The sequence below is a fragment of the Amblyomma maculatum genome, chromosome 4 (genome assembly GCF_055883805.1).
Source record: "Amblyomma maculatum isolate TAMU_Amacu chromosome 4, ASM5588380v1, whole genome shotgun sequence".
NCBI lineage: Eukaryota > Metazoa > Arthropoda > Arachnida > Ixodida > Ixodidae > Amblyomma > Amblyomma maculatum.
This window is the reverse complement of record NC_139347.1, coordinates 43,233,803-43,256,029: the sequence shown is the minus strand read 5'-3', so window position 1 is coordinate 43,256,029 and position 22,227 is coordinate 43,233,803.

The window sequence follows — 22,227 nt, the reverse complement described above, 5'->3', positions numbered from 1 at the left end:
GTTGGCAGAGCCTATTCGTGCTTCGCTATTGAGATGGGAGGACGAGATAGAAAACTACGCAAAACTAGTGATTTCGCCCATTATGCTACGCTTATCCGCATCAAACCTGTGCAATTGTAACCATTTGCGTGGCCTCAATTCTTCAGGTATGTTTAAAAACGGTTTTTTGAGCTAGGTACTTGTTTCTTTCTGGTTAAAACTGGGCAAGGGCCCAACCGCATTCTTATAAGACATGCCAATTTTATGCCTATTTTCCTTTTTATTTTGCGACACTAATTCCACTATCGTTAATTACATTCATAAACAGTCAAGTGCTTGCTGAACGCGCATGAAAGGAAAAAAAAAACACGTAAACAGATTACTGCGATTTCATTACGCTGCACTATTCATACATCAAGAGGGAAGTTTCTAAAACGGTTGCATACCTGCAGTTATGAGCTTCGAGGTTGATATACAACCATTCAACGACTATAGAATAGTGATAGCTTTGTGACCAGATTTGAGCTGGACAGAAATCTTGAAACTCTGGGCTACTTTTCATCTTCGATCTCTTGTTCCACAATCTGCGCATCTCGAAAAGCTGTTTCCCTTTATAAGCGACGCCTTTATGCTGCATTATTTAATAGCTTTTGTAGAGACTGAACTGCAAAAGTACACTTAGACAGGTTATGCAGTTTAAGAAATTGCGGCCTGTATACACCATGCTGTTTCGCAGTAACTGCTTTTTCGCCAGGTAAAACCTCCTATTTTGTTCATTTTCAAAGAAGCTGAATGTCACCAGTACCAGGACGCTTTTTACGTAGGTGAAACCAACGGCAGTATCGCCTACGTTATTTTCGGCCAGGTTGATGGCAAATCAAATAATGTACTGTTTCATGCGAGCAGTGATTCGCGTTTGAATATTAGGCATTGCAATATAGTTCAAGGAAATGTAGAGGACAATCCGATCGTTCCCGCCCTTTAAATTAGTTACCGGCAGTCCAGATGTATTCAAGCAGCCCGGCTGATTTATCCTTTAAAATAAAACTTTTGCGCATTAAAATTTAAAACGCAGAAGTTATTTGCGACCACATATTGTACAGAAACGGCAACTTGAATCGTGAGATTGTGTTTACAAATCGAAGTGCCGCCACACCCAAGAACTTCCTTGAACCCGTGAACCGACCCACCTGGTACTTATAAGGTCCTTAAGAGCGCTCAAATTTTGTATTTCCCTGAGTGAGTGAGTGAGTGAGTGAGTGAGTGAGTGAGTGAGTGAGTGAGTGAGTGAGTGAGTGAGTGAGTGAGTGAGTGAGTGAGTGAGTGAGTGAGTGAGTGAGTGAGTGAGTGAGTGAGTGAGTGAGTGAGTGAGTGAGTGAGTGAGTGAGTGAGTGAGTGAGTGAGTGAGTGAGTGAGTGAGTGAGTGAGTGAGTGAGTGAGTGAGTGAGTGAGTGAGTGAGTGAGTGAGTGAGTGAGTGAGTGAGTGAGTGAGTGAGTGAGTGAGTGAGTGAGTGAGTGAGTGAGTGAGTGAGTGAGTGAGTGAGTGAGTGAGTGAGTGAGTGAGTGAGTGAGTGAGTGAGTGAGTGAGTGAGTGAGTGAGTGAGTGAGTGAGTGAGTCAGTCAGTCAGTCAGTCAGTCAGTCAGTCAGTCAGTCAGTCTGTGAGGAAGGGAGGAGGGAGGGGATGGATGAAGGAAGTGCTTAGATTTTGTCCATCCATGAGTGAGTGAGTGAGTAAAAAAGGGAGGAAGGAAACCAGCGAGTTAGTGCAAAAACCTACGATCCCAATCAGGAAAATACTTCCCAAAGGAAATAAACGGGTCATGCTAAAATAAAGCGTAAACTGACCAGAATGTTAGACGGTGATCGATTCCCCCTGTCAACCGAGACAGCGCAATGGAAATAATTCTGTATGTGTTTGGCCGTCAAGCACGAGCAGGCCAGCCTAAAACTTAAATGCAAAAGAATTGCTGGCTTTCTTCTCCGGATTTTGTTCCTTTTAAAATTAATGACCGCCCCTCTCGTTTTCGCTTTGCGATAAAAGCTGATGACGATGTTACTTCTTAAATTTTCGTATTGACTTGCGCACATCGAGAGGCAGGGTTGCAAAGTTCAGCCTTATGCTTACGAAACCACGTTCTCGCTTCAACGGCGGGCGCTTTCGCGGTCTGTTGAGCAGGCGTTCAGTCTTTTCGAAGGGTAAAGTGAAGCGTGCCACCAGACTGCAGAAAGTCAATTTGGTTAAAAGGTAACAGCGGAAGCGCCACTGGCACCTAATCTTCTTAATTGATAGCAAGCATAAACAGCTGATGCTCGCGTCGAAAGAATCCCACAAAGCACGAAAAGGCCGGACAAAGGTCACGGTGACCTAACGCGAATACCATGTATACGGATAAGCGTGGGAGCACCAATGCAATCAGCGCGAGTTAACACCATGGTACCTCCGCGGTGCGTGACGGGCTCCCAAGTCAACACCTATGTCGTGGACCATCTGCCCGTTGGTGAAAGATTAATGGCTAACACAGTGCAGTATATCAACGAAAGCATACGCAGCATTAATTTCTTTTACTATGCCACCGACGACTCGCCAAGCTACGTTTTCAGCCTCGGTGCGATAAGGATATTTTCCCTTTTCTCCCGGAAACGGGAGATCCATGTTCCGTGAATTTCGTCTTGCCATCAGTTTCCTGTATTTGCTTCATCTGCAACCCACCGCATCAGTTCCGCGAGTGCGGAGTTTAGCTGATTCAGTCTAAATATACACCGACATGTTTTGACAGGGGTAAAATGTGAAGGCGGTCCCGTCCTTTCATTTGGATACACTGTAAAAATAAAAGGTTTAAATTACTCAGGAGCCCACAGGAACAGCAAGCTGTATAGTGAAGCGTCAGTAGGCTAGACTTAAAATTCTTTAATTTAATGCCGATACTAGATTTTGGCATTACAGATAACCCGTGAGAGCTTCGGCAAATTTGCCTTGTTTTCGATGCGACTGTGCTGTTATATGGAACAATTTACGCAAAACAAAAACAAATCAATTGGATTTTTTTTTTTGTAGGTCCTGCGTTGAGAACGAGGACTTGTTATTATAAGAAATAACAAAATATAATGTTACGTGCTTAGTACGCACAGGGGGTTTTATTTACAGAGGGATTGATGGATTGATGGAAGTAGGACCGCTACTACAAACGTCCTTCTGACCCTCGTTGTTCTTCTTCCTCTACCAATCATCCGACCGTTCATCTTCTTCTTCTCCGATGTGCTATGGTGCGGGACATTTCCTTCCTCGCTGACGAAGCCCGTAGGGCGAGTTAAATAGATCATCTGGAATGAAACCGCTTGAGGCGGGCGACATGCACCACCTGTGACTGACGTGATCGTCGACCACTTGCAGTTAGGCGTGCCATAACGTAGTTCCAGTCACTGATGCACTTCAACACCACAATATATTTGTGTTGCACCGCTTATGAAAGGCAATTTTACCTCAGGCTTTTTGGCATACAAAACAACGCTAACGAAAACTTTGAGGAAGCGTTCTGGCTCGAGTTTTATATCTCGTGTACTAAAGTATTAGGCACTGAATTGATAATATTCTGTAAAAGCAACTCGATTTTAAAGAAGAAAACTTGAGGAACAGCAACAGTTAAGAAGTAAAAAAGGCGTCTCGTCAGTAAAAGCAAACTATGCACCGCTGTCAGCACTCCTAACACATTTGCAGAGTTCAGCGCTTGCCTCTAGACCTGAGACCAAGTCGCACGATATGGTAGCGTGTGGTAGCCACCTTAGCATGAAGTGGAACACACTGACCAGCGCTAAGCGGCGTTAATGGTCCTCAAACACACGCGCTTGCGCATTTTCGTAAAGCCCACTGGTGCCGGTGCGTATTTCTTTCGCTGTAAATAATACGTCTGAAATTGGAATGTTGATTTCCGCGAATCAATGCAGAGAAATGACTTTTGTCAACGATACTGTAATGCCGACGCAGCGCGTAGTTATCTCGATCTACGTAGCTGAAAAAGAAACAGGGAAATCTATTAAAACCAGTAAACGTTGTTGAAAAAAAGCGGTTTTTGTGGCTATTCTTGTGTGACTAGTTAAACGTTAAAAGGCCCTGAACTGTTTCATTCTTTGAATTCTACCCGCGTCGATTGATATAAGACCAACTAGCCGAGATATCACCAGCAGGAAACATAAAGCAGCCGCCGATGGCGAATATCGTGTAATGTATTGGAATAGTTTATTTATTATTAAAAAAAAAAACCGAAAGCGTGGCCGGTCAAGTGCTGCGTGGACAAATTGATAGTTATGGTTTACCCTTTCTGTGTGCAACAGAAACTGATTTATTAAATGCTTCCTGAACTCCCGCCAAAGTGTTTCAACGCCCATAGGAAAACGCTACATAACTGTGGTGTTTTCTGATGTGCCGCACCTGCAGCACATGAAAAAAGGCGCACAAACCGTACGCGGTTTTTACAGATTCGCTGTTCGCTATCTACTGGAATCTCGTCCCTTATTCATCCAATCACATCAATGTGCCGAAGCGCCGTTCTAAAGGTAGGACATACCAAAGCAGCAATAAAACGAAAGTTAAGACTGCGAGCATAGGACTAGGATAAGAGGCGAATAAACTAATAGAACACGACGGTCTCTTGTCCTCATCCTATTCGCACATATCTTAGCTTTCTTTGAAGTTCACCAACTCGCCCTCAGGAACGCTGCCTCAATGAGAACTTTGAATGTTAAGCTTGCCGGAAATTAATGGCTTCCGACCTGAAGTGGCTGCTGCCCTTTTCTTACCCGACGGCACTGGGGCCTCGTTGAAAAATCCTTGGTGTCCTCAGCTCCTTTTCACTGTCCAATGAATGATCCCGATTGCTTTTGAATTTTTCAGTGCTTTTGGAATTTTCCGGCTGTGTATAAGTTCGCATTAGTCCAAGTATGAAGTTGAACTTACGATTTCTGCTTTGCTGCTCTGTAGATGGGTTAGCTTGGCTGCTTCTTTTTTTAATTATATTTTATTTCAATTTTTGACAGAACACAAACACAATGCCTGATGCAGAAACAGAAGCTAAAGGCAGTTGGAACCTGACAAAATCAACGAGATTCATGGACGTAAGGTCGAATTCCTGCCGCCTCGTTAGGCATACTTCGACGGCGGAGGGAGGGGGCCGGTGGGCAAAATTCCAAAGACGGAAATAAAAGCTACGTGCAGTGTGAGAAGGCAGTGCAAGTTATGGACGACAGTTGGCCGAAGTTAATTTCCATGCTAAGGTTTCTCATAGTGCATGCGCCTCTCTAGGACATTAAACTCCGCACGCCATAATTCTGGCTTTGTTTTACACAGTGTGAAACATACACAGGAAAAATTTGTGGCTGAAGCGTAGGAGAATGTTGTTAAAGGCTTCGTAAATGAAGAATTTTACACATATTTTCGCACATGACGAAGGCTGGACTAAATAACGTAAATGTGATGAACAATGGCATCGTTGTCCTCAACAATCAAGAAAACTCTACTCGACTCGTACACAGCCGCTATTTTGCAACGCACTTAGAAATAACGCGTTTCTTTTGCTATTTGTAATGCGGTGAAATTGGGCACTTTTCGCATCTGCAGAAACATTTAACAGCGCAGATGTCAAAACAAACTAAGTGCGGAGAGGAGGAAGGAATGAATTATACGAAATTTTCTTGAGGCAAACAACTCTGGGTTATTCACCTCTAAGAGAACAGAATACAAAATTTTAGGGTTATAGTTCGTGGGGTTATAATTCGTGGGGTTATAGTTCGTAGGGTAATAGTTCGAAGTGCCGGGAAATAGCAGTAATTAATTAGTAAGTAACATTCGATTACTTGAAATGTTTACTTATATGCACAAATGAACAAAAATCGTAAATATGGGCTGGGTATGTCTCTTTAATATGTGGCTTTTTTATTGTTCCCAGAGCTCCCATCTGGGGTCCCAGGTACGCTTGATTGCGGCATCAACGTGCGCACTGGCTAAGGCACTGCACCAAAATCGGCCGAAGTAGGAGTGCCCGCAGAAGCAGCCACAACGGAAAACACTGGATTTTTGTGCCTATGGATGTGACTGACAACCCGACGAGCGCCTCAACGGACAGAAGATACGCGTCATGGTCTCCTCCACAAGCCTGCTCTCTCTCGCCGGTAAGCCACTTTCAAGCACTGCTCTTTCTCCTTTCCTCCACTACTTCTCTCCCTCGACCAGACCCCTCCGAATCAGCGAGGTCGCAAGAATGTTAGCCAGGTTCCGTGAGGCGTACAGCTCGATCCATTCATTGATTTCGCCCCGCTCGACTTGTACTAATGATGCGTCGACGCAACGGGGCATAATCACGCCGCTACCAGACACGGGCCTCATTCTCGTACGTCTATATTAGTTCTTTTTTTTTTTTTTCTTTCCACACATCCTCCTCTCCAGGGACTGGCTTCAGGCCCCGTGTACTGGCGTTGCGCGTGCATTTTTTTTAATCACTATCGGCCAAGAAAACATGAGGACTGCCGCATGAGATCGTGTGGCAACTTGAATATATATTTCCTTTTGTCTACTTCCTCCTTGTCCGGAAACGCATCTTTATATTCTGCCTTTTGTCAGCAGGCCTCCTTGGGGAAGAGAAGAAGGCGAACAACGGCTTCGCTATGAAAGGAAGTTGCGAAAAGCCCGGGTCCCGAACGGAACACCGTCGCCTGCCGCTGACACTGATGCATGGCTGTCGAGATAGAGCGGGTCCGGTTCATTGGCATTTCGGAGCGTCTATTGATTGGCGAATGATGAAACGTGGCTCTCCGGCGCCGAGTCCAAGCTCTTGCTCTTTCCGTGAGACCGCTTGCTCTCTCTCCCTCGCTTCCTTTGTTTTTGTTTTGTTTTATAATGGAGAGCACGCAAACTACAATTCATTTTCGTGTCGGCGAGCAGACCTCAACCAGTTCAAGGTTCATGCAATACCCTCCATTCTGAATAAAGGCATGGCGCGCACGTGTAATTTAAGAGGCGGTATTAGAAGAATTGCGGCTAGAAAAAGTTTGCATACCATTGTAAACGGGTGAAAATATCCTAAAGATGAGAAAAAGCTGTCTTCAATGTTCTACACTGCTTACAAATCTTAGAGGACATCCTATCTTCTTAACTCTATGAAAGCTTTAGAAGTCATCGATGGTTTGCGATGTCCTCCCTGATTTTTCGTCCATTACATGATTTCACATATTTCACAAAGCGTGTATGTAACAGGTTTGATCCGTTCTCTACAAAGATATGTTCTCTACAAAATAACACAGAGAAAATAACACGACTACCCCAGTGTGCATCAGTTTTTACAGCCGAATGCTACGCTGTCTGTGTTGCTGTGGAGAAAATATTGGATAAGAACATCAAAAACAGCATCATCTACACAGATTCATTAAGCGTCATCAGTGCAATAAACTCCAAAAATGCTGTTCAACCACTGATAGGAAACATTATACACAACATAGTAAATATCACAAGAAGAAAACATACTATCAAATTCTGCTGGGTACCCAGTCATGTTGGGATAAAGGGTAACGTACGAGCAGATATATGCGCAGCAAGTGCGAAAAATTTACAAATAAAGCAAATCAACATGCCACACAGAGACGGAATGAAGTTAGTACGTACGAAATTACGAGCTAAATGGCAGGCTGAGTGGGAAAGCGAAGCAGAGAACAAGCTTCACTCCATAAAGCCCATATTAGGAGAATGGCAATCATGTGAACATCAGAAACGTTTCATGGAGGTAATTTTATGTCGTCTGCGCATAGGTCATACACACATAACACATAACTTCCTACTAACGAAAAAAGGCAAACCTGTATGTGAAATGTGTGGACATGAGCTAACGTAAATCATATTTTAATCTCATGCTCACAACTCGAGGAGCACAGGAAAAAATATTTTACTGTATTTTACAAAGAACACATCCCATTTCATCCCGCATTGCTTTTAGGCCAAGAAGCACTTGTTGATTTTTCACTTGTTTACGGATTTTTAAAGGAAGCCAATGTTTTAAACCAAATCTGAGCATCATTACTGTAGCCACTTGATCGTCTAACCTTGCGGTTGGCGCATGATAGCCACAGTTGCTTATGCGCCATAAAACTCCATATAACTAACTAACTAACACTCTGTTTCTGGTAATGAATGACGTGGTAAGAATGCTTTTTACGTCTTAAAACATGAACCCACTGCCTAATAAATCAGCGGGACACACACATTTTCTTAATTTACTTATTACTCACTGAAACAACACTAAAAAAGATGAAAACAGCAAGTACTGAAGGCATGCGTGACATACACCGATGCAAAACCCTCCATACCAGCATACCTCAAACGCCGATGAAGCTTTGCTTTGACAAAAACAAAATTTGTTACTTCAATCTCGATGAGGCGCATGCTTGTTGAGGCGAGCGCGCTAAGCAGAAAGGACAAGAATAACTAAGTCGCCTAACAATCAGTCCTTCGAAGCGTAACCAATATTACCTTTCGGCACAGGCTGCTCATAGACGCGGTGAACATTTTCACAGTATGACGGTTTCTGACGAGAACTAAGTACTGCAGCCAGTCCAATTTCGTCGACTTGTGATCTTAAAGCTTATCTTTCATTTAGTAGAGTATCCCTGCGATTTTACAATGGTGGCCACACCTCACACACTTAAAAAAGTCTTCACATAACTTTGTTCATCAAAGTCGTCTTGATTTCATTCACTTCCTGCTTATATTTCACAGAATCTACCCACTGTGAACATTCGTCAGTAGTTTCTGGGAGCTCTTTCTACTCAAGCGGCTGCTCATCAAGGCAGCCGCATTGCGAAGCACCTCTATGTGAATCGACAGCTGCTTCAGGTATATTTGGTCTCAGTTCTCCATTTATGACATAACGAAGTGCTTGAAAAGGTGAAATGGGTTTAACTGGGCGTGGCTGCGCACAGAAGTTAACATTATTGACACTCAAACGTGCAAGTCTAAGGTTTGCTTAAGAGCTGAGATCGCGGCCCTGGCAGAAGCAAGTACTGCGTGCTTACTAAGAAGCGCACTTATCAATGCTCGCGGTATTAAAATCGCATTCGCTTTCGTGATGTTGTCTAGCACTCTTCTTTGCCCCGAGCGCGAAAGTTCTGGGAAGAAAAAGTTATTCTTCGAGATATTTCAATATTTTTATTCCTTGCCTCACCAAAAAACAATTCCTCTCGCAATCCTCAATTTCCATCCCTTTTCCAACCGGCGCACAGGCTGGTGTTCTTTAGTAAATAACGGCCAGAAGAACAATGCGACGGGGAGCCGCTTTGGTGATGCAAATGGGTCCTGTTTCACCCTTCAATCCCAAAGAAAGCTGCAATCGCGCGCCCTCATTATGCACAGCGGGAGCTGGGCAAACTCTAGACAAAGGCACAAGCGTCATGCGAATCCTTCTGACCAGAAAAAGAGCCTCTCTCCACGCCGTACCGCCGGAGTAAACAATTGCTCCCGCACTGATCCTGTCAGGAAGCGACGCACCCGACCAAACAAAAGGAGTGAATAAGGTATGGCAGCAAGCCGCGCTCGCAACACACACAACAGAGCCGAAAGAGAAAAGATGAGCTCGCGATGGGGTCGGCACGTTCGTCAGCGTCCCGCCGCTTCGCCTTCTTTGATGACCGGCCACGCAAGCGGGCGGACCCGGGGCTGTGAAGGACGGTCGAAGGAACGCCGGGTTGAAGAAGGCGAGGTGGTCGAGATGAAGGGCGGAGTGCAGTGAGAGTTTGGAAATCACGCGCCCGTGAATAGCGGCGGCCCCGCTGCCCCCTACAGCTCATCTTACGCGAGCCGACTCTTCACTTTTACCCTCGCACACTGCGCAATCATATCGCCCTCCGCTTGTTATGCGGGCATGCTCGGTCACGACCCTTCCTTCCATGCCTTGCCAGCCGCTAGCCTCTGCCGTTGCCATGACAACTCGGTCGGCATGTATATTTCTACGGCTTCAGTTAGTCATATAAGCAGCCTGCAGTGAAGTTTGCTGTGTCGATCGCCGCGCTGTAACACATATCCCAGCGAGAACAGCAAATACTTTTAAGGCGCTTTCATAGGGAGTTTTCACGCCACCTGCTTAAGCCTATAGGGATCAGATCGCACGCTCTGTCGAAGTTTTGCATGGCGTGTCAGATAACTAGGCTGAGAGTGCCTAGGCAAGGACGTTATCTGTCACATGCGTATCTATATCAATGATGAATATGATCGGTCGTTTAATGCGAACCAAGCGGCTAACAACAACATTTTTGAGGCGCGCTGCGGAACAAATGCAGCGCCGCCTAGCCAGTGCAGGTTCCCTATAGCAAGTTTGCATGGAACATGTTCGCTACACGCGTTGTGAACTTTGGTGTCCGGGGGGATGAGCCTCAGTCTGATCCCGGACTAGTAGTGGTACGGGAACTGATTCTCATAAAAGCCAAAAACTCAGAGACGAAAAGGCAGAGTTTCGACATCCGCCCAAACCATACCTAGCGCTGATGGCAGGATAGAATGCGCAGGTTTTGCCTTGGGTGGAGCCGCTGTTAGGTGTTAACAGTTTGCATGGTGTGAGATTTTTCCAGAAGACACCATGTCTATCCACTCATTCTTCTGCTGTAAATGCGGATCCTGTGTTGATTGTAAGACATGGAGAAATACAATACAGCTCATCTTTCCTGCCGTGCCCTGCGACGAAATATGTTCTTTCTTTAAAATGTTGCAATAAAGGGCTGTCAGTAAAAAAAAATTACAAGGGTTCAACGCTGCTGAACCAAATATTGAGCAAAAGCATTAGCTGCGGGCGACCTAGCGTTCTTCTTCTTTTCTTTTTCTTCTTTCTCAGCCCACATATCAAAGCTGGATGGTTAAAGCCCCGCTTTAACCAACCCATATGAACGTGCCTTAGTGGCCTATAGGGGTAACGTGAATGCCAGGGTCCTAGCAGGCTGATTCTGAAAATAACCGTCCCATGTGAAACGAGAGACCCAAGTTGCCAGCTCCTGCCAGCCCGTGTGTCACGTGGGGTGTGACGTCACAGCGTCACGTGGGTAAGACGTAACTGCGGCAGGGTCACGCGAAGGCTTGAAAGTGCGAGTAGTATTGCTTTCGCAATAAAAAAAATAGGAAATTCTACTATATATTCCTTTTGATATGTGGTTCACATTTCTTCCCTGGCTCATTGAGAAGCTCCCAAGCGTTTCTCGAAAACTTGCGTTTCGGAAGTAAAGGATTATACATATAGGAACCGAAAAACAAAGCAGTCTGCCAAGACGCCTCAGCAACAAAATGGCACGCTCGCTTATTACCTACCCGTTTGATTGCTGCCAATAACTCGACGACATCCAAACATTGCGCAGGCCGAATAATACGGGGAGGCATAGGAGGTCGAACACACAACCCCCAGGCGCGAATCACTTACGGCAGCGGAGCACGATTTATGAAGACAACATCGGCGGCCGGAGCGCCCATAAACGTCGCCCAGACAAATGACTGGCGGGCACCGCCGAGCGAGCGTCGGGAGGCTGTGGCGGCATCAATCACGATTGCCCGCCTGGGACAACGCTTCTGACAGAGCGCCTGGTTGTTGCACACAGGCTCTCCCCCTTCATGCTCGCTGAGACGTGGAGTGGGCAAAAATGCTTCCGGATGAGCTTGCGCATATGTCACGCGTTATTAAGGAAGTGCCCCGCGACTGATAAAGATGTTTCGCGTCGCGTTCAGCACCGCGCCCGCAGAAAGCAGATATTGTTTTCGCGACTCCGGGGTGTCATTGAGCGAAAACAAAGAACGTAAGGATACGCTGGAATCCGGCTGCCTGCGCACCCTGAATTCCTTCGTCGTAATAAAGTTTTTCGGTCAGTGTGAAAACAAAAAAATAATAAAACTATGGATGGGAACAATGAAAACTCAGAAGCCGCCACAATTGCATAATAATACTTTGGAAAACATAGTGGTGGGGTTGAGATGAAGACAGCGGATTCACACAGACCTTTCTGTAAGCTTTCCGGACATAGGGGTCCCTACTAGGTCGTACACCGGTCCGGTCGCAGTAGGCTTAGTGTTTATCTTTCTTATCAGAAGTTAAAAAAAATTGTCCTTACCAAACATTACCAGTTCAAGTAGTTCCTTGGGGATCGAGCCCAGCTAGAAGTAAGAGTTCATTTGATGGCCTTGAAAGTTTCGAAAAGAATGATGCGTCTTGAATCCCGAATAATTAGCATCCGTAAACGTAAACTGCGACTCAAGTTTTTTCCCGCGATTTATCATGGTTCTGTTGGCATTGAAAGAACGAAATATATACTGGCACCTCATTATATCTCTACCCGCATAGATCACAGTTCCAAAGTGCGGGAGATTGCCTCAAAAACTGATGTATTTTGATTGTCTTTTTTTTTTTTCAACAACAATACACAATTGGAGCAAATTGTCTTCAGACACTTCTTGTATTATGTCCAATAATGCTTTCTTTTCTATGTTATAACTATTTCAATTCTGTGCTGCTGTGAAATGTATTATCTGTTTTGTTTTGTTTTTGCTTTGATGCGATTTTGACTTTCCTGACACTGCTTATGTTACTTTTTTTATGTATACCCTCCCCCAACTGTAATGACATTTGGTGCTATGGGTAAATAAAGAAATAAATAGACCAACCCGCATTGATAAATGTTCACTTGTGTCATCAAGGCTTTGTCAACATTGATAAGCGCACTGAATTCGTTAAGCCGTGCCGATTTCCACATAGTCAGAGTCGCGAAATAGCCAAAATCGAGGACAACACACTAAATGCGTACCATAATTTTTGATTTATTGTTTTCTCAAACACAAGGAATGATTACTCTAAACATGCACGGAGATATGCGTGGAAATTTATTGCTCAATAGGAGTTGTTAAGCATGGCCCATATTCCCAGCATTATGTGTGACAATGGTGCGATGCCTTGTTTGGAGTGCTTTGTGGCCGTAATAAATACCAGTATCACATAGACATCTATATGCCGACACCAAAATCAGATTACGCTTACTCAGGAACGCCCAGCGGTTTTGGTCCTATCGGCAGGGCGTTCAGAGCAGGCTCAGCAACATGGCCAGGAGTCGAGTCAGCACTTGCAGGCTTTGCTCTTTGTGCTGTCTTGCTGACTGCACTGTCTATCGCTTACGCCAGAGAAATCTTTATCACGCGAGTGCGACAAACATGTCACTGTGACTGACACTGCCACTGTCTGCAGAGTTCGCGGTAAATAATGGTCGGCCAGAAGGTATAAAAATCACGCCACACTCAAGCCTTGCAAGAAACATTCCGGTGTCCTCTAGATTTCATCCAATTACGTCACTGCTAGTTTCACAGCAGAGGTGGCGTCTTATTTTTGCTCGATTAACGATTAAACTAAAAGTGATCAACGAAACTGATCCAATTTCGAGTGAAACAGAGCTTCGGCTACGTAGAATACAACAATAATTATATTGTCTTGAATTCAAGAAAAATAAACATTATCTTTAGCTTTCCTTTTGCCGTGAATGGGGCCAATTTGAACCTTACATGGACTCATTGACTTTATTGACAGTTAAAGGAGAGGAAATCACAAGCCAATCGGTTTTATACGCCAGTGGTATACATAACAGGTATCCTTGTAAGGGCTCATTCTATACAATGTGTATATTAATAATTCTGTGGGATAAACTCTACTCACCAAATTTACAACTAAACAGAACCTGCAAGAAAAAAAAAAACGGGGAAAAAGACATACGGCAATGGGATAATTACGGACATGCCAACGACAGTGGTCGCCCACAATCCTCCTCCTCCAGTTTCCTCAATATAATACGTTTAATGTCAAGTATTCACTTTTAGGGCTCAGCAAGGCAGGGCTGAGCCCGCGTAGATGCAACAAGCTATGAAAGCATTGCAATTTAAACCGCGAGAGCTTTTCAAGAACTTTCTTTAACCACACAGAAGAGGGTCCTTCATTCAACGCCGCTTTAAGTCGAGGAGGGAGGGAATTAAATGTAACCGTCAACCACAGCGCGCTCTTAGCGCAAGCCATCTCAGACGGGAAGCGTATAAGCAGGGATCAAGACACGTAGCGGTAAAGAGGCCCCTCTTAATTTAAGCCCGCTTCGGCCAAAGCGATCCGCTCTGCACTGCGAGCAAAGCGGACTTGTGCTGGAAAATAGCCTTCACCGCGGGCGAGTGTCCTGATCCCCGGCAATGCGGAGCTCAACGAATGCCAGGAGGAGAAGCTTCGTGATTTTCACAAAGCGGGGTGCTGGCTGGAATAACCTGCGTCAATTCCAACCCTCGTGTGTAAGTTACTCAATGCGAGCGGGGGTTTTCTTCATTTTTTTATTCTTATTTTTTTGAGTAGCGCTTATTTGCTCTCAACCGTTTAAGGGAGCAGTTTTGCCGTGTTATAATATGAAGCGAGATTTTCATGAATGGCTGAGATGACAAACCGAGTGCTGTCAATAACCAGCTGGGAATTACTCGGTCAGGACACTAAGAGTTCCCTTGCTTTGTTTTGTTTTTATACCAGCCACAAATATTAGAAGATATTACTCGGTACCTCTTTGTATTCCTACTGCAAAGCAACCAGGTTCTCATTTCTTTATATATGTGGGCAGGGGCAAAAATTTTCAGAGAATAAAATGATAAGCTTACGGATTTACACTATCGCAAGCCTCAAGGACATGGTATTAGGAATATAGTACTGTCCCCTGTAATCGATGACATCTCAAGTACAGGGTAAACGTTAACACATGGTGTTTTATTGGTTCATATATAGCACCTCCTAGTAGCTATTTCAGTCCGTGATCACAGCAAATGTAACAAGGGGATATTGTGGACACTACTAAAACCAGATCTTGATGCGAGCTGACAAAATACAAAATGACAGCACGAGGCACAATCTTACCTATTTGCTAGGGCAATCTTTAAAAAGGTAAAAGGAACCTACTTTGTGATCTTATATATTTAATACAGTGCTGTAATACTACAATTGTACTTTCAGATTATATCCCACGCTATCAGAAATTCACAATACCTTCAGCCCTCTGAACATTGATTCAATCCTAGCCAGACACAGCAAAACTTTAAAGCACTTTAATATGCTTAACACTCAATATTACGTTCCTGACCAAGTCGTTAAAGAAGTGAAAGGCTGTTGAGCATCGCCCCGAACCACACAACATCGCCACGAAAACTGCCAGGCCTCGTTCACGCATTCCAAAGTGGTCGGGCCTCCTGTCCTTTCCCTTTGTCTCGCAAATCCGCGTGACATACACTTAACGCGGCTGTGGCGTCCAACCTAAATGACACCGCTAATGAGCTCGGTATTAGTCGCGCCCTGGAATGCTTCCCTCCATTCTAACCCTGCTTGTCAGAATCCGCTGGCGCTGTGTGGCTCCGCTCGTTGAGGGGGCGCCTGGCAAACGCGTGCACGTGCTTTGGTTCCCGCCGGCCTCTTTAGGAGTCTCCACAAAGAGGGTTTAGCACGGCGCTTAATAAGGACAGAAAGTCAGAATTACGCTGCGGTGTACAACACGTGACTGCCAGTGGTGATAGTGAGGATAGTTGTTGCAGGAATGTTGGCCCTCTTGGCCGAAGCAAATAACCATAAACTCGGACGAGAATGCAGCCAAAAATATATGCTTCCAATTCATTCACTGTCTTTCACCAGCCCGTTTTCGGGATTTATTGTCATTTCGTTTCTTTCAATCACCGCCTTCGCTATGCTCGGTTGATAAAGACACCACCATGGAGGAAAGCCCAGAGAACAAAGTTTAACTTGCATTAATATTTTTACTACTCTCATATTTTTTCTCTTTTTCCAGTAAGAAAACAAAGCAAGCCTTTGTGTTTGTGCCTGACAAAGATTGCCTAAAGATTTTTTTTAGACGGACATCCAGCAGCGAACGTCTAATTCACCCCCATTAATTTCAGAAAAGTCCTAGGGCATTATCACTGCTTCAAAATACTTAACCGCACAATTTGTAGTTGGCGCACAATCCTTACCACACAATCGACGAGGGCACATTCTCTCATTATCTTATACTTATTATTTCATGTGTATTGACGCAAGTATGTCCAATAGATATTTTGAGCGTCTCGCCATACTTATGCTGCCTATCGCCACAGTCAAGTGATTATATGGCTAAATGTAACAAACATAGCGTAATGCAGCACTATATGTGTCATCCGCTTACTTATAGGGAAGTTAAGCAGTGGCTGCGCCTCACGTGAGTAAGGACAATTTTGTACATCCTATCCGCAATAAAGCAATCCCAAAATTTCCCTCTAAGCTGTTCAATCTGTCAAACGTATACTTTGACCACATCCTAAAGCCATAACAGTACTATAATGTCACCAATATTATCCATATTCTGGGGCTCAAATCTTCCAGCAGCATGCAGCATTCGCAATATTTAAATGTTTCATATGAGCCAAAGCCACAATTTTCCCATTCTCATTCTTTTGGTCGGAGTCTCTAAGACTCCTAGTTCAGCTACAGTTGTATGCACAACAGGAAAGCCAGTTGTCTTCGCATTGGACCTGGTATAGTCATGATGATTATGATGATGAGGATAAACATACTAATTCAGTCTATAATAACAATATTGTCACATTAGGCGGTGCATACGCATAAGGAAAGAAGAAGAAGACTCTCGTGAGTTTGAGAGAAGACGACTTTCAACAGCTTCGGCTGGTGCCTACAGAGAACATCTGTTTGAAAGCCTTGTCTTCGGTGTCCGCCCTCTGCTACAAGCTGAACTACCCCGTAACACCTTGGTGGAGGTGCGGGGTAGTTCAGCTTGTATTAATAATAGAATATTAATAATAGTATTAATAACAACAACAGCCGTTCTAGGATAGCATTTTCGCAGTCCTGTGCACTTGTAGTAGTTTCCGTCTTATTGCATATCATATATTACAGTATTGCAAAATCGCATGCGATCGTTCCTCGTTCCGTCTCCCGAGTTTCATATAATGTGTGGTTACTAAACATATCCTCTTCGGGGCATTTTCTATTAGTAACTATCTAATTGTTATGAAGACGTATGCGAGCCACACCAAACAACGGCGTTTTTCCGTGACTCGTTCTGTTATGAGGAGCTCGCGTAGCTTGCGCGGCTTTTAACTGACATGCTGCTCCTCTAGGCTAAGCGTGTGCTGGTACAAGCAGTACTTGAACATTAGGGGCAATGTGCTGCCGAAAAAGAAATCCTAAATCGTAGCTACCGTTTTCCGGTTAAAACGGCTCGCTTTTAGGGCCATCAGCACTGACGCAAAACCATTCGGCAAGTGGGGACAAAACTATGTGGGAAACCGCATGGAAACAATCATTGGTGAGAAAAAAGGCAGAGAAAAGTAGACATTGTCGTCCCCAAACGATTATAGCCGCATTTATGACGACTACAAATGCACACGCAAAAAAGAGAGAGAGAGAGAGAGAGAGAGGAAAAGAGAGAGAGAAAAAGAGAGAGAGCACTCGACCAAACCTGACGCGCAAGGAAGCCCGACAGACAAATGGAGCTGTCTAGCGGAAGCTTTGGTAACCGGCTCGTAAGGCTTATATACTTCGTAATTTTTATGCCATATTTTGACTTTTATGAAAGGCGGCACATACTAGAGAGACTCTCTTTATTTTTCTGATAGTAGTCGTGGGGCCAGTTTAAACCAACAGTCGCACAACACCTTCTATCTCTCCGAGTCCATGGTACTACATCAAGAAAACAGAAGACAGAAACTGGGGCAAAGATGCGAATGATCAGAGGTCCTTAAGGACGACTCTGCGCATCCGCAAAAGTCAACTGGGACATGTGCTTTGTATGGAAGTCACATCATGCGGCTTCTGCTGAACAGTCTTCCCTCTACATCCCGGCAAAAAATCGACAAGTCGCAGAGTGCTTTCGTTCGTACCATGTGTTTCTTCCTGCAATAGCGCAATGTTTTTGATCATCGCAAAGAAGGAACCATAAAGAAGTACTGCTCTTTGCGCTTCTCTTAAGCTAAGCCTTCGCAATGACAACAATGCGCCAAAACCTCGTCCGAAAAGAAGGAGGCTCTGAGTGGATAGTGGCACCATTAGTGTCCATCTTTTTCTATTCTCCTTTATTTCGGGACGGTTTAAGTGGAATATAAATTTTGCTCCTTTTCTCATGTCCAGAGGCTTCGCAAGCAACCAAATGCTCGCAAAGCTTTTCGCCCGAAAATATTATGTGTCGTTTTTATCATTCATTCATTCTTAAATTTTTCATTGCACAGGCGTCAGCAATGAATCGTAAAGCTACCTTAGGGGTGCAAAGGATATTGTTCTTTTATTGCGCATTTTATAGGGGGTGAGGTCCATTAAAGAAGCATTCATTTTTGAGGGGGTACCTCACAATTAAGCACAGTATTTCGTGGTACACGGTAATTAGTGATAGTAAGCTACATACCCAAAATGATTTGGGAACAGAGTTAATGGCTCCCGTTCGCCTGTTTTCCTTGTGGATCCTCGTTCCTGTACATGAACAGTGGTAATTGCCTAATCAATAATTCCTGAATTATATCCTATATCATCTCACACATACTCTTTAGAATGCAGTCGTGCGTATGTAATATGCCGCCCTGAATAGATATATAACAGCCCGCTTAAAGACAGCGTACGAAAGTGCCTATGTGGCCTATGCGTATCGTGCATGACCAACTCCTCCTGTCCGAGTGGTGCTGGTTTGACTCAGAATGCGAGATTCGCCGAAGTCTGCATTTTGATCTCACCCATTCACTTAAAGAGAGAAGTCCAAGTTGGCAGCGCCTGACTCAACTACTTAATGGTCTCTTGTGACGTCACACAACCCTACGACCAATAAGTGCCATGTCATGTCCCCTGCCAACTATCGCCTGCGAAAGGCAGAGCCATCGCTTTTCACTAGCGACGCCGAAGTCATATTTCTTGCATAACGGGTCCTTTAACGCTTTCGAGAACGACGGGCTGTTCTGCGGATAAGAAAAGAGTTTACCGTATTACAGACTTTCCAATAAATCTCCAAGTAAGCCAATCCGGCTCTGTTTGTGGAGTGCGTCGATTAGTAACTTTAAATAAATTTACATTGTAAAAGTCCAAGGTAAAATGTTTCAACCGGCCGAAGTACCGATAGGAGGTTATCAGGCATGTTCTCAACTTTTTATCTGTAGCATATAACTCAATGTACTACATCGTAGTACTGAAAAGGTTTTGTTTGCGCTATTCTGCGTTACAAATCCCAATACCCTGGCGTTTCAGTGCGCAGCCATTTTTTAAGAGGAGTCAGCCATTGATCTTGCCCTGTAATTAAGCTATTTATCATCTTAACCCTGCGTCTCCAGCAAATGTGAGCACCAGCAGACGAAGCAGTAAGATCCCCAATCGGCTGAGCCCACTGGGACCATTAGCGCAACGCTTACTGCCGCGATAGCCCGGCGTGTCGACGGAGCGCTAAGGAGAGCAGCGGATGATAATAAAGCGACACCAACCACAACGAGCTGGTACCCCCTCCCACGTTTTTCCCTTCAAGCGGCCGTACAGGATCTATGCCATCACCTGGCGTTTTGTTAGCGTGGCTGCGCCCAGCGTGTGAGGCGAACAAGTAACCAGCAAAGAAAAAAGCTAAGAAATAATAACATCGACGCAAGGCAAGGATCGCGGCGCTGTCTTAACGACCAAAGAAGTGGGTCCCAAGACGCCCGTCCTAGCGAGCTGCCGCAGCTGGCTCCGTGAGCAGTGTTCCCAGAACTGAGCCGATAAAACACGAGATATATACGCTTGATTACTGCAGGAGCGATGCCGCACCGCGCTGCACTCCGTGACGGAGAGCTCGCTACATTATTTCAGCTAACCGAGCTCAGCAGCACTGCGCTATACGCTTAGGGTAACAGTGCTGTGGTGCCCGCCGCCGTCTACTTCATCCGTTCCAGGAGGAAGTTTAAACATGCGAGATACGAGGCCAGCGAGCGGCCAGCACAACCAACAGTTCTTGCTTCTACCGGATGTAACGGGTGGATGTTGATTTGTTGGCTTTATTGAATATTGCCGCGTACCGCAGGGGTATGTGTAGGGGTTGGAATTTTCTGTTTAAGCCCAAAAACCTTTTCATGCACAGCGCGAACTCTCGAAGACAGGAGAATATTACAACAGTGTTCAATCTAAGGGCATGATGTGGGACAGTGGGATCATTGGTTAAAGCGCAGCAGTTGACGATTTTGAGGCACTATTCATGACCTCACGAATGGGGAACGAATATAGCAGCCGTGCTTCCCGACCCTCATGAACATGTCAAGCTTTCGAGGAGGGGCGCCTGCAGCAGGGCAGGCACTTCTAGGGGCGGAGGACAGACCAGAGCATTCGCAGCGCAAGTGCTTCCAGGAAATCGCGAAGACCAAACTCCGCCAGTTTCTTGCCACGCGACACTTCTCAGACACAAGCCGAGAGAAGCGCATTTGTTTTTTAAGTGATTTGGTTTATCCAAAAATTTGATCGTAATGAATAATATTCCAGTTACTCCTTTGTCTAACGTGTGAATTTGTTTTACGTAAGCATTTTGTCATAACGCTAATTTTCATCACGACAATAGCATTTTCTTCCAGGAGCTTAGCTGTATGTATCACCAGCTGTGCATTAAATAAAAGTGCATAAAAGAACATGCAAGAAAAAAATATAATAATTAAATGAACAGTAGATCACATTTAACATTAGACGTGCGCCTTTTATCCCTTTAAAAAAAACTATATTTCTCCAGCAGAAAATGTTATTAACCGAAAAAAAAAAACGAAAGTTATGCTTGCAAATAAACACCGAAAAACGTCAGCCGAACTCTTTGAAAATAAATACCCAAAACTCCAACTACTAGTTATGTGCCTACACCTTGCATTCTCTTCTATCGTAGAGCCTCTACATTTCACGGCATAGCTTCAGTGGTCATTTAAGTTTGTAAAGAACTCGGGGTTGAGCTCAAGACTTTAACTGTACGCTCTTTACCCCCTTTTACTATCTATCTCTAGACATGTTATAGACTCCTTCCTTTGGCGCTCTTTCTTTCCTTTTTCTCCCTTTGTTCCCTTCCTCACGTGTAGGGTAGCCCACTGGGCATCGCCTGATTAACATCCCTGCCTTTATATTCCATTTTCTGTCTCTCTCTTCAGCCAGTATCACCAGTACTGTGATTAGGCGGCGAGTGCGCGGAACGGGAATAGATTACTGACTAATAGGCTTCGCTCCTATATTCGACTAAAGCCGTCACGTTTGCTAGCTTGTAGCCCTGCTAAGCCAGTTTTTTTTTTTTCTCGCTCTTTTTCATTTATGTCTGCGCAACAACGACCGCCAATGTTTCTTTCTTTTCTTTTTGATCTTCTCTCTCTCTCTGTGGCTTGCCTCGGCCTGCCGCGACATATTGCCGATCCGCCTGTATTGATGGCGAAAACCTCAATTAACTGAAGCATACACGACGGTTCAGGGTGGTCTCCTTTTTAAGTCGAAAGCCTTTAATGGCTCATCCTGTCGCGGACCAAATCTATCTCGCTTTTGCGGCGGTTCTGATTGGCCGAGGCAGGATGACGTCATAGAGGTCTCGACCGATCAGAGCATCAACACAGAATGCACGAATGCATGCCTTATATGGCCATATGCAAATCAATGATCAATTACCAATAAATAATGGGCGATTGATTGATTATTAATTCAATAATGACTATGTTGTTAAAAATTTATTAATGAACTGCTTAATGAATAATCGATTAAGTATTTATACATTTCCTACTTAATATCTGCTTAATTCATTTATTATTTAGTTACTAATTAGTACCAGTTTCGCAGCAGAATGCAGAACTCAGGCTTTCGCCTTTCACTACTTTAGTCGCTAAAGTCTTTCGTAATTTTTAATAATGGCTCTCGCTGTGAAAGGTTTTTAGCTCAACCAGGTAATAACCAGTGTAATCTTCACCTGAACGGGTGGGTGAAGAAAATGAGCTGCGGCGTAAAAAGTATTTCAGTCGAATAAAGAAAGTTCACAGGAAAATAATGACGAATGGGCTGAATATTGAAGAACAGCGCGTATTATGTATCAGTGTCTATATTGGTTGCCCCCGTAAGAATACGTACTGGATTCTTTCACAATGGGTTCTGACATTTTTCAAACTCTAGCAATGGTGTGGGTATAATTGCTGAGCTATTTATTTTCTAGTCTCTGCTCACGCATATCGGCATGCTAGCATTCTAACTGAA